Consider the following 12,997-nt stretch of genomic DNA (forward strand, 5'->3'; position numbering starts at 1 on the left):
AGGTTCGAATCCTGCCTCGGGCATGGATGTGTGTGCCGTCCTTAGGTTAGTTAGGTTTAAGTAGTTCTAAGTTCTAGGGGACTGATGACCACAGCAGTTGAGTCCCATAGTGCTCAGAGCCATTTGAACCATTAGTCTGCAAATGAAGTAAATACTGTTATTATGTTGTCTTCAGTACTCATACAAATATTTGCAATTTTACCCCTAATACCCTGCATGTCTCGAAGTGAAGTAATATTTATTTACTACCTGATTGTACAGAATTAGTGCATTAGCATGATTGGTGTGCAGACAGGACAGATATAAAGGAGAAATCTTCTTAGGATGTGTCCATTACATCGTAAGTGAAGTTGGCCATTTTGCTCATGTATCAACAAGGACAGTTTCTGGTGTTTACCTAATGCAGCAATATGACATGTTGTTGTGGCAGTGATCGTGAGAGGATAATAACCGACAGAGAATGGAGACGAGAGTCACGCCTTGCCAACAACAATCGGTTACAAGCCGGACATCGTTCGCTGCTCTCAGTCGAAGCAGGTCCATGTCAACCAATTCCCGAATAATCATCTCAAAGGGAACTTCATGCACTGGAGCAGCAGAGACAAGTACTTCCGAAAACGTATTGCTCACACTGGCACATAAAGCTGGACGACTTCAGTGGAGGAATCAATTGGGAAATTGGACGGTAGATAGATGGAGGTCTTGTCCGACAAGTGGCTATTTTGCCTCTTTTGAAATTATGTTGAGTACATCGACAGCATACTCTGATGTGTGGAAAGTGGTGTAGTTCAGGGTGGTTATTGTTCTGTGATGTTTTAGGGGGAAGTTTTCGAATCACGACTCCAGCCCATGCACATTTGCCATTCCTTCTATACCTGCTATGGACGCCACCATATTTCAAGACTGCAATGATTGGTTCACAGGACATATGCTCCTCGTTAGATGGTGAATAGGGATACCGTAATATATCTATTGGTTAAAATGGCTCTAAGCACCATAGGACTTAACTTCTGATGTCATTAGTCCCCTAGAACTTAGAACTACATAAACCTAACTAACCTAAGAACATCACATACGTCCATGTCCGAGGCAGGATTTGAACCTGCAAACATAGCGGTCGCACGGTTCCAGACTGTAGCGCCTAGAACCGCCCGGCCACCCCGGCCGGCTATCTATTGGTCTTCTTAATCATCCGAGCTCAGGCTGATGGAAAACGAGTGAAACGATCAATCCTCGAAATTTGATAGGTCTTCCGGGTATAATCACCAATGAATGGGATTAGTGGGATACCTCAACATTCCTGTAGTATCTCTTACTCAGCTTATTTTGTCAGTGTGCTCATGTAAAGCTATGTTTTAGAGAGGTAAATATTTTCAAATTCTACAGTTACAATTAATACTGTTCTGTTTACGACTGCAGAAATTTCTGTATCTGAAATGTTAACCTGACACCCACTTTTCTTCCCGCACAAGTAAGTGTTTTGCCCGTTACCGAAAGGAAGCAACCGCTCCTCATGCACGTCCGCCCTGCTCACAGGTAGCGGTAGCACTGCAGCAGTTTCAGTTTGCCAGTAGGGTGAGTGGGCGAGGAAAGGGGCGGAGGGCACAGAGACGTGGTGGAAGCCGCAGAGCCACCGATATGGTAATGGAGTGCTCCTACGATTATTGTTGGCCAAGTTCACCAATAAATTGGAGGCAGGTGCGGCCGAGCAGGAAGTCAGCCCCGGTCTTACCGCACCTTGCGACCTCACGGCTAGTTTAGGGCGGCCTGGAAACGCCCTCTGGCACTGACCGCAACGTGCGGGCGGAGCCCGTGAGGGCAGCCCGGCAGTAACTCGTTCACTGTGCTCTACTTGTTAGCTGCAGGATAAGGAATCAAACAGTAACAATTCCCGCAACTCATTTTAGGACAGTTTGTTATTAGCTTACTTTTCTCGGTGGTAGTGTTTCCTTGCTCCTGTGGTTCGTGACCCTCTCACAATCGGAACTGGCCGTGCTGTGAAGAATTTCGTAGTAAGTAACTTAACAGTATGTATATTGTGTATGAATGCCTGTGTAGTGCAGCGTTGTCATTTGCCGTAGTTGTAGTTATTGGTCATGAGAGAGGGTAGAACTCAGTGTGTGAGTCTTGCCTTCTTTATCGAAGAACGCCAAGAATGCTGTCGAACTTTATTCCCTGACAACGACTGACTATAAAAAGCGATATTAGTCAAAACAGATCCAACTGCGTGGCAGTTACATGAATTAAAACTTCCAAGTATTATGAAAGGGCCAGCAAGGGTGGCCGAGCGGTTCTAGGAGCTACAGTCTGGAACCGCGCGGACGCTACGGTCGCAGGTTCGAATCCTGCCTCGGGATGGATGTGTGTGATGTCCTTAGGTTAGTTAAGTTTAAGTAGCTCTTGGTTATAGGGGACTGATGACCTCAGAAGTTAAATCCCATAGTGCTCAGAGCCATTTGAACTATATAAAAGGGACAGTCATATAAAATAAGACAGACGGGGAAAAGTAGGTAAACTGCTTATCATTTCAAAAATAATCGTCGTAACTAGTGATACATTTATTCCACTGTGAGGCAAAGAGGTCAACGCCTTCATGGAAAGATATCTGTGTGTTTGCCTACGGAACCATGGTTGTACCTAGGTGTTCCACTCAAATGCTTCAAATGGCTCTGAGCACTACGGTATTTAACATCTGAGGTCATCAGTCCCCTAGAACATAAAACTACTTAAACCTAACTAACCTAAGGACATCACACATATCCATGCTAGAGGCAGAATTCGAACCTGCGACCGTAGCGGTCGTGCGGTTCCATACTGAAGAGCCTAGAACAGCTCGGCCACAGCGGCCGACTGCATTCCACTCTTCATCCAAAGCAAAAATATGGAAATCGATTGGGGAGAGACATTCTGGAGGATGTGTAAGGGCTGCTCAGCGAAACTTTTACAGTATAGTAGAAACAAATTGTCGACGAATGAAGAGTTACACACCTGTGTACAATCACGGTTCCGCAAGCAACCGTAAAAATTTTTCCATGAAGGCACTGACCGTTTTTTCTCACAGTGGGATAAATGTACTAACAGTCAGGTCAATTACTTTTGAAATAATGAGCAGTTCCATCTTTATCCTATTTCATTTACCTCCTGCTTCTACTTGAGCTGCAGGATGTAGGCAGGCATTACTTTCTCCTGTCGAGAATACAGCAGGTCATAGACGTAGAAACTGTCAATAGGGCAGGGTTTCAATGCTGCTCTGAAGAAGTTGCCACAGGAGAGAATGTTGTGGCTGTCCATGTTCAAAAAGAAAAAAAAGAAAAAAAAGCATGTGTAAGTAGGCTGTTTAGGTTTTTATGCCGGTAACGTCACGTAGCGCTCTGTGTGAAAATCACTGACTATGCTGTGTGCAGTCTGTGGCTGGTTTGCATTGTTGGAGTATTCGCTTCTGTAGTGTTTGGGCAGTTGGATGTGAACAGCGCGTAACATTGCGCACTTCGAAGTGAGCCACCAGCAGTGGTGGATGTGGGAAGAGGGATGGCAGAGCTTTGAGAGCGGACGATCTGGACGTTTGTCCGTCAGAAAAACGAAGTTTGTAAGACTGGATGTCAGGAATTAATATATATATTACGACTCTGGAAAACTATTATGGTAAATACATTGTTTGCTCTCTATCACAATCTTTCCTTTGTTAACTACGTCTCTCAGTAGTTAGTGCCTTCGGTACTTAGAATCCCTTATTTAGCTGGCAGTATTGGCGCTCGCTGTATTGCAGTAGTTCGAGTAACGAACATTTTTGTGAGGTAAGTGATTCATGAGAGGTATAGGTTATTGTTAGTCAGGGCCATTCTTTTGTAGGGATTATTGAAAGTTAAACTGCGTTACGCTAACAATATTGTGTGTCAGTTTAGTGATAATCAGAATAAGTAAAGAGAGAAATGTCTGATTATGTTCAGTTTTGCTCTGCTGGTTGAAAAACAAGTAACGTAAGAGGATTACCAGCACAGTAATTCATACATTATTCCAAGGGGACGTTTCACATGTAAGGGTTCTTCCCCTATAGGTTATCTCTTGTATGTTACGCAAATTTACGGTCTTTTTTTTTTTAGATCTTTCGATCTGCTAATATACAGTAAGGAACGCTAGATATTATTTTTGTTTTGCTCGATGCTTAACTACTGAACCAGATTGTGTATTGTCACGTTCTGTGAAGCACCGGCAGAAAATTCTGCTAGCGTTTCACACTACCTAGCGTAATGTCTTACAGAATTTCCCGTACACTTTTATCAGCAAAAGAGACTGCTAGCGGTGTGTCGTATTTTCAACTTTAGATAAAAGTCTGCTACGGCTTCGAGGATGACTGTTGGAAATATTACAGTTCGCGTTAACGGTGCTGTATTTCCTAGAACTGATAAAGAGATGACTTCCATATATGATAATACGATAAGGAGGGGAACCTCGTATTGAATCGAGTCTATCAGCGTGCTGCTTAGTCATCGTGTTAGGGGATACACGAAGGCACCAGAGCCGCTTGGCAAACGGTTACAGACACTATGGAGTTCTGACGTCTCTTATTGCCATAAAACTGACTGCATGTGCTAGGAGGAAGTATCTGGTTGACGTAAAGTAAAACTGAACCAATCAGAATAGACGGAAGGAACGATGTCCTCTACACATGACGTCCGTTACGAGGTGATGCCTTTCAACGAATTTCGACAATTCCATTGAAGAGTGTACATGTGCAACTTGCCTCACCATACTCTTATCTGTATCAACATACGTCGCTGTCAAACCAAGGAGCAAAAAAAGAACTTTCTGCAAGGAATTTACAACGGTTAATTTCAAAGTTATCTGATTGAAGTTAGAGATGTTTTTAGAAGGAGTTCATCATATTTAGCAAAATTGCTCTGAGCACTATGGGACTTAACATCTGTGGTCTTCAGTCCCCTAGAACGTAGAACTACTTAAACCTAACTAACTTAAGGACATCACACACATCCATGCCCGAGGCAGGATTCGAACCTGCGACCGTAGCACATATTTAGCAGCAAGACCAAAGTATTTCGGAGCCACAGCTTTATATTCTTGTACTCAACTGTAGAACAATCTCCTTTTGTCTACAAAACAGTCGTATTCTTGACTAGTCAAAAAATTTCACGTTTGATTTTACATCTACATGTACGTAATTACTCTGCTATTCACAATAAAGTGCCTTGCAAAGGGTTCAATGAACCTTAAAGCTGTCTCTCTACCGTTCCACTCTCGAACGGCGAGCGGGAAAAACGAGCACTTAAATTTTTCTCTACGAGCCCTGATTTCTTTTATCTTATCGGGCTGATAATTTCCCATTCTGTAGGCGGGTACCACCATAATGTTTTCGCAGTCGGAGGAGAAAACTGTTGATTGAAATTTCATGAGAAGATCCTGCCCCAATGAAAAACTCCTTTCTTTTAATGAGTGCCACTCCAATTCATATTTCATGTCTTGGCTCTATCTCCTCTATTGAGCGACAATACAAAACGAGCTGCACTTCTTTGAACTTTTTCGATTTCATCCGTCAGTTCCACCTCATCTGGATCACACACCGCAAAGCAATACTCCAGAATAGGCCGGACGAGCATGGCGTAATCAGTCTCTTTAGTAGACCTGTGGCACCTTCTAAGTGTTCTGCCAATGAATCTCAGTCTTTGGTGTGCTCTACCAACAACATTATCTGTGTGGTTGTAACAGTTTGGGTTATTTGTAACTGTAATCCCATACCATACTATGTGATCAAAAGTATTCGAGCACCCCCAAAAACAAACGTTTTTCATATTAGGTGCATTGTCGTTAATGGAAATCAGGAACAACAGAGGGCCTATAACTCTTTCTTGGATAACACCGAGTATTACTCCTGTTTTACTCGATGACCCATCTGCCGGCTGGGTGGCCGATCGGTTCTAGGCACTTCAGTCAAGAACCGCGCTGCTACTACGGTCGCAGGTTCGAATCCTGCCTCGGGCCTGGGTGTGTGTGACATCATTAGGTTAGTTAGGTTTAAGTAGTTCTACGTTCTATGGGACTGATGACCTCAGTGTTAAGTCTCATAGTGCTCAGCCCCATTTGAACCATTTCACTCTCCGTCTATTACTACGAACTGTGATCTTTCTCACAGGAAATCACGAATCCAGCGGGACAAAATATGGAATCAATTTGACATCATCTGTCACTACCATTCATTACTTCATGACTATAAAGAGCTGGTTGTGTTTCACAAGAACGATATTTCCTGAATCCGTGTTAACTAGGTGTCAATATACCTTTTTTTAAATTTAATTTATAATTTTCGAACACAGCTTATATTCTAGAACCCTACTACAATTCGACGTTCATGATATGGGTCTGTAATTGAACGGATTATTCCTATTCCCCTTATTGGTTATTGGTGTGATTTCAGCAATTTCCTAGTCTTCATGCACGAATATTTCTAAGTGCAAGCAGTTGTATATAACTGTTAAATTTTACACATCAAACGATTTAGGATATTTGTGCCTACACTCCATGACTCAAATGACACAATTTAACGAGAGATTCTAGGCTGTAGTTGCCTTACTAACACAGATTGATATTTTTGCGAAAATGAAAGTAACTAGTAATAATACCATAACATCGCCTCAGATGTGTTCCTTGTAAAGTTAACAACTGTGTATGTAGCGCCCAAGATACCAATGTCGTCCTGGAAATTTGAGTTTCTACGCCTAAAGGCGTTCAATTTTTGAACAGAAAATATGATGTCGGGAATGAAGATGACGTATCACTTGTAAAATCATCTCTTACCTACTATGGCGAAGTGTTCTTTAGTAAATCAAAGACGAGTTCACAACCACCGGGAGGCGTTTGCTTATCATACAGTCCGAAGTGACATTTTTATGTATCAAAGTCTTATTTAGTTACAGAATACATCAACAGTTTCAGAAACCTCGTCGTTGAGCGACACTTAACCGTACACACACACACACACACACAGTTTAAGCGTTTGGTAGGAAAGAGTAGACGTAACTTATAACCATTACTCAAATTTCGTGTTCAAATTTGACTTCCTCTAAACGTACCACCCACCATCTTCCTGACAAATGAAAGCCTTTCCCACTTCTATAGTGAAGCTAAGACCGATTGAATCCAAATATTCTAAAAAGCTGTTCAAATTCTCACAATCATAAAGATAAATAACGTGATGTCGTCTACATCGCTATATTAAAAATAAAAAGAAACCCAGGTTTCAGTACCTCTGCCTTCTGGGCACGTTCCTCGAAATATCCCAAGAACATTTCAGCAGTAATAGCTGACGCCTACCCATCGTAACTCCATCTGTCTGGCAACGGAACTGGTCACTGAATAAAAAGTAAGTGAAACAAAGCAAATTTCTAAATTGGCTAGTTAATTCGACTTGAAATCCAGCCCCAGTTAACCATAAAGCATCATGCAGACGAACGTCAGTGAAAGAGACAGACCACATCAGTACTTACCCGTATACGGAACAGTTATTCGAACGTAATCCCTCTAGCCCACCAAAGGAATGCGCAGTGTTCGTAATGTGATGTGCACATCGACCTATCAGAGACCTCAACAGAGCAACGAAGTGGTTTGCCATACGGTAAGTAGAAGAAACAATGTTACTAACAATAAGTGTGAGACGAACTCCTTCTTTGTGGATCTCTGGATGAACATTTTATCTTGGAAGGACAGGACAGTGCTGTTTCGTTGCACTTATACGTTGAAAATTATGTCCATAATAACATAATTCATCCACTTGCGGGAACTGGTAGTAAACAAAATTAATGGAATGACAAGGAAAATCCTCACCGGTCAATCTGTCAACCAGCTGAAGATTCATGTTAGTATAACTAAGGAGGAAGTGCAGAATAGTAGTATCTCCGAATTTTTTATTCTTTTCTCATTGTTGGTTGGGGTCGATCCTCACGCTAAACTGGGGCAAGTTGCAACTCTCTGCCACTAGAGAGCTCCGATCCTAATAAACAATAATATACATTCTGTGAGCAACCAGAAAGTATTATAGTAAGTAACTGTGCCGCTTTGTGAGAAACAGTGTGCTGTAATCGGGTTGCTAACCACTCGTGAAGGAACCTCTGTAGCCTGACAATGATAGAACACACACGAGTGACATCCGCTACAATCCAACGCCTTGGATTCATATAGTTCCGACTAGGTCCCGTCCCATTTCCATCTGATTTCCAAACTTAACGAACACCTTCGAGGACTTGGCTATGATAGTGGTGAAGCGTCGTAAGCAAAGGTGACGTTGTGGCTCTGTCAAAAATGTCAAACATTTTAAAGTGAAGGTATCAACAAACTTTTCTCCCGTTGGGAGAGATGTGTTCGTCACCAAGGCGACTACGTTGTAAAATAAATATGTAGACATGAAGAAGAAAGATGTAGAATGTTTATAAAGTTCCTTTAGTTTAAAAAGCGTCAAGAGTTCTCGCTTAAAAAGTTCGGAGGCTTCACTTTTCAGCACGGCCTCGAGCACCAAGGAAGAGAGGTATAAATGCAATTCGTTCATGGAGAATGTAAGTCAGCAGAACTGTAAGGACCGATGTACTGTTTCCTTGTTTACTGTAAACCCCAGCAAGTGAATAACTTACGTCAGTACGGGTACCTGCACTGTGTACTAGTACAACAGAGTTAAAGTAAATGTTGTGTTACGATTTTAATAACGTCGTGTTTACGTGAGTAGTACACTGTGATAAGTTTTTGAAATGTTCTTGAGGTGACGAAGAGGATTACCAAAAACAAAATATACCGTGCTATTTTTCAAAAAAGGCGTACTGCCATTCGTATCTACAAGTGAGCAGTGATAATGGTTAATGTCCCCCTGGTAGTCGAACGACATTTGCAAAGATTTTTCTTTTGTTTTACAACTGGACAAAAAATTATTTCGGTGATCAAGATAAAAGAGAAACTCAGCACGTCTAAAGAAGCCGTACGTCTTTTCTTACAAATACAAATATTTAATTTTTTTTTTTGAGACCAAATACATGAACCAATGACCTAAAAAATTCGCTGCATTACATGTTTGAGAACACGAGACTTCACATTCGTTTATGACGCTAAAAGTAAGGTCTTATGTAATTCTGAATACGTCTCAGTGTCTTACTATCTATTTACAGTTTATGACATCCTACGTCACTACATCAGTAGGGACTTTGTCCTGGGCTCCATTGTGCCTTGACGTATATTGGGTTAGTTAATTAGTTACTTTCATGTTGCATGGATAATTTGCACGAATTAAATGGACTGAGTCATTTTACATGCCAATGATAGTTTTTAAATATGGCTACGTATTAAACATTTATAAAGTAGTTTCCTTCTAAAATGTACAGGTGTGGTGAGTCAGTAATTCCTATACACCACGAGTTACACGTTTCAGTATCAGAAATACTTCTACGTGAGTTGCTAAGGTCAGACTTCCTTCATTTGTTTCAAATTTCACTTTGCTATCGGTCAGACATTTAATATCACTGGGTAAGCGATCAAAAAGACATTCATAAGGTGAAGTAATGAATGCCATTTTTCCTTCTAGTTTTACAATTGTTCACATCATTGTTTCTTTGAATGCCCAACTCTTTAAACAGTTGTCTACAAGATTATCTTGGAAGTGCATTACGTATTATTCTTGGACAAGGTTTTCGAACAATGAACACTTTTTTTCTTAAAGATGAATTACCCCAGAACGTTGTTTCATGTGACATTATTTACTGAATATGTGCAAAGTACGTTATCTTACGGATCTGTCTGTCTACAAGGGTCTGCAATGATTCTAAGTTCACATGTGACTGAACTAAGTTGTTTTAGAAGTTTAAAAATATGCTTTTCAAGTTTAAATTTAGATCAGTATGAATACCTAGCTATTTCGAAGTTTCCACACTATTTTTTCCTCTCCATGTGTTACTCTTATCATAGGTGGAATACCCCAAGATGTATAGTGTATTTTTAAAATTAATGGTGAAGCTATGCGCAAAAAACCAGTCAATGATACTTTTAAGAACATTGGTTCCTACTTCTTTTGTTTCTGTGTGTATTCGTGGAGTTATTGTAAAATTGGTGTCATATGAAAAAGGAACTAATTCTGCTCATTGTATATTGGACGGAAGATCGTTTACTTATGAGTATAGTAGGAACAATAATGGACCGAAGGCTGAGTCTTGGATAACCACATACGTGATTTCTTCCCAGTCAGAATAATGTCCCCAACTACAGTGGTTCCGTTACTAAAGTGCAACTTTCTGTATTTGGTTATTATTACATAATCGATTGGTTGGCTTTACCATCAGTCCTATACCATTCAAAAAATGGTTCAGATGGCTCTGAGCACTATGGGACTCAACTTCATTGGTCATCAGTCCCCTAGAACTTAGAACTACTTAAACCTAACTAACCTAAGGACAGCACATACATCCATGCCGGAGTCAGGAGTCGAACCTGCGACCGTAGCGGTCGCGCGGTGCCAGACTGTAGCGCCTACAACGGCTCGGCCACTCCGTCCGGCTATACCATTCAATTTATCTACCAGAATACTGTGATTCACACGGGAAAATGCGTTAGGTAGGCCGCAGGAAATATCAAATGGCGCTGCTTTAACATTTAATGCTTGTAAAATTTGGAATGTAACATGTAAATAGCATTTTCCGTAATACAGATCTTCTGAAATCGAAATTGTGATTTGCTGAGGATATTGTAGATGCTCAGCTGAGGTTCTATCCTTGAATACATCATCTTCTCAACAACTCCGCAACATGATGCTAACAGTGAAACAGGTCGGTAGTTATTGAAACTTCTCGTATTACCATTCTTATGGAAGGGGTTTGATAATGGCATATTTGTCTCTCTGGAAAAGTGCCTTGCGTTCTATGATGTGATACATGTTTCAGATAACACAGGGCTTATTATATGGCAACAAATCTTAAGTACCCTGTTTTTGAGAGGATGTATAATACTCTTAATTTCAGAAGGAAAAGTTGGTGGTAAATTCATTAGATTGAATGCTATGAACGTTCCTTGTCCAACATAGTGCTGTGAATTTTCCTTTGAACGGTCTGTCCATCTACTTACCACTATATTTAACAAATGATTACTATTTTTTCCAACGTATGACTTATTATTTATAGCCCTTCCATTCAGTTCAGTTGTGATGCTACTCTGTGCTGTAGCTAGCAGTCTTGTCTTTCGTTTCATTACATTCCATATTGCCTTAATTCTGTTGTCGAAATTACTGATTTCTGACTTAATGTGCATAAAGCAAGAATCGAAAACTATATTTTCTGTTTCGGTAGTCACAACGTTTTACGCATAATTTTTTACATTATTAACAAAAAGTTTACTGCAAAATTGCTTATTAAGACGTGATTTCTCTGTCTACCTTTTCCTTGATTCCAAATTGACAGATGTATTCATCAAAACTTAGAAACGTGTTTTATGAAACCTGGAATAAAATTGACGTATGACTCCCTCCCCCTCCCTATTAGAGAGTGGAAACGTCATACCGCCGACTAACGCGCTGAAAACGTCTGACATAGTACTTCAGAATAACAAAGTCTCTATACAAGTATACGAATACAGCAATTGCAAAATAACGTGGCTCTGAGGAGACCGATTGGTAGGTTGATGTTGAAGCACACCATTATTCTCTGAAAATACGGTTCTCCAAACTTGTCATCTCACATTTCGCCGAAGAGAATTATCTGTCATTTATGAGAAATTGTACAGCTTTCCCACGAAACAGCGTTTCCATCAAATACCAGATGACACAATCGACGAACACCTACATCTACATAGATACTCCACAGGCCACCGTACGGTGCGTGGCGGAGGGTACTCCCCTACCACTACTAGTAATTTTCTTTTCTGTTCCACTCTAAAATAGAGTGAGAGAATAACAATTATATGTACTCCTCCGTATGAGCCCTAATTATTCGTATTTTATCTTCGGTGTCCTTACGCGAAGCTTGTGTGTGCAGCAATAGAATTGTTCAGCAGTTAGCTTCAGAAGCCGGTTCTCTAAATTTTTTAAATATCATTTCTCGGAAAGAACTTCACCTTCTATTTAGGGATTCCGATTCGTGTTCCGGAAGCATTCCCGTAACAGTGTTGCTCGAACCCTCCGGTAAGAAATCTAGCAGGCCGCCTCTGAATTGCTTCGATATCTTCTTTCTACCCTACCTGTTACGGATCCGAAACACTCGAGCACTACTCAAAAAAAGGTCGCGCCGGAGTTCTGTACGTGATCTCCTTTACACGTGATGCAGTCTCTCCTGAAATTCTCCCAATAAATCGAGGTCGGCCGTTCGCCTTTCCTACCACAGTTCTCTATCTCATAGCGCTTTGCAACGTTAGGCTCAGATATTTAACCGGTTTGACTGCGTCAAGCATGACACTAGTAATACTATATACGAACATCACAAGTTTGATATTCATAATCATGCCTATTAAATCACATTTTGCCACATTTAGGGCTAGCTGACAACTCGAAATTTTCTCTAAGTCGTCTTATATCTTACTACAGTCACTCAACTTCTAAACCTTACCGTACTCCACGACATGATCAAGAAACAACCGCAGTTTGCTCCCCATACTGGCCGACAAATCATTTATGCTCAGAGAGAACAAGTTCGGTCCAACACACCTCCCTGGATCACTCGTGATGAACACTTGCCGCCGAACACAACTTAATCGGTTATATTATTTAAGAACTCTTCGAGCCACTCACGTGCCTGTTAACTTATTCCATACGCTCTTGCCTTCGTTAACAGCCTGCAATGCGGCAGCGTGTCAAATGTCTTCCGCAAACCTAGACATATGGAATTTGCCTGTTTCCCTTCATCCATATTTTGCAATATATCACATGAGAAATTGGCAAGCTGGGTTTTGCAAGAGCGGCGTTTCCTAAAATCTTGCTGGTTCGTGGACACAGTCTTCTCAATCTCAAGGAAGTTTATTACATTCTAATAAA

At 41.0% G+C, this 12,997-nt stretch overlaps 1 protein-coding gene across 1 annotated transcript in view; it reads right to left on the reverse strand.

Moving 5' to 3' along the window:
* LOC126293319 (cell adhesion molecule 1-like) overlaps positions 1 to 12,997 on the reverse strand; it is a 786,156-nt gene that overhangs the window by 515,228 nt on the left and 257,931 nt on the right. The window lies entirely within an intron of this gene.

Source organism: Schistocerca gregaria, chromosome 1 (genome assembly GCF_023897955.1).
Source record: "Schistocerca gregaria isolate iqSchGreg1 chromosome 1, iqSchGreg1.2, whole genome shotgun sequence".
In the NCBI taxonomy this organism is placed as follows: Eukaryota; Metazoa; Arthropoda; class Insecta; order Orthoptera; family Acrididae; genus Schistocerca; species Schistocerca gregaria.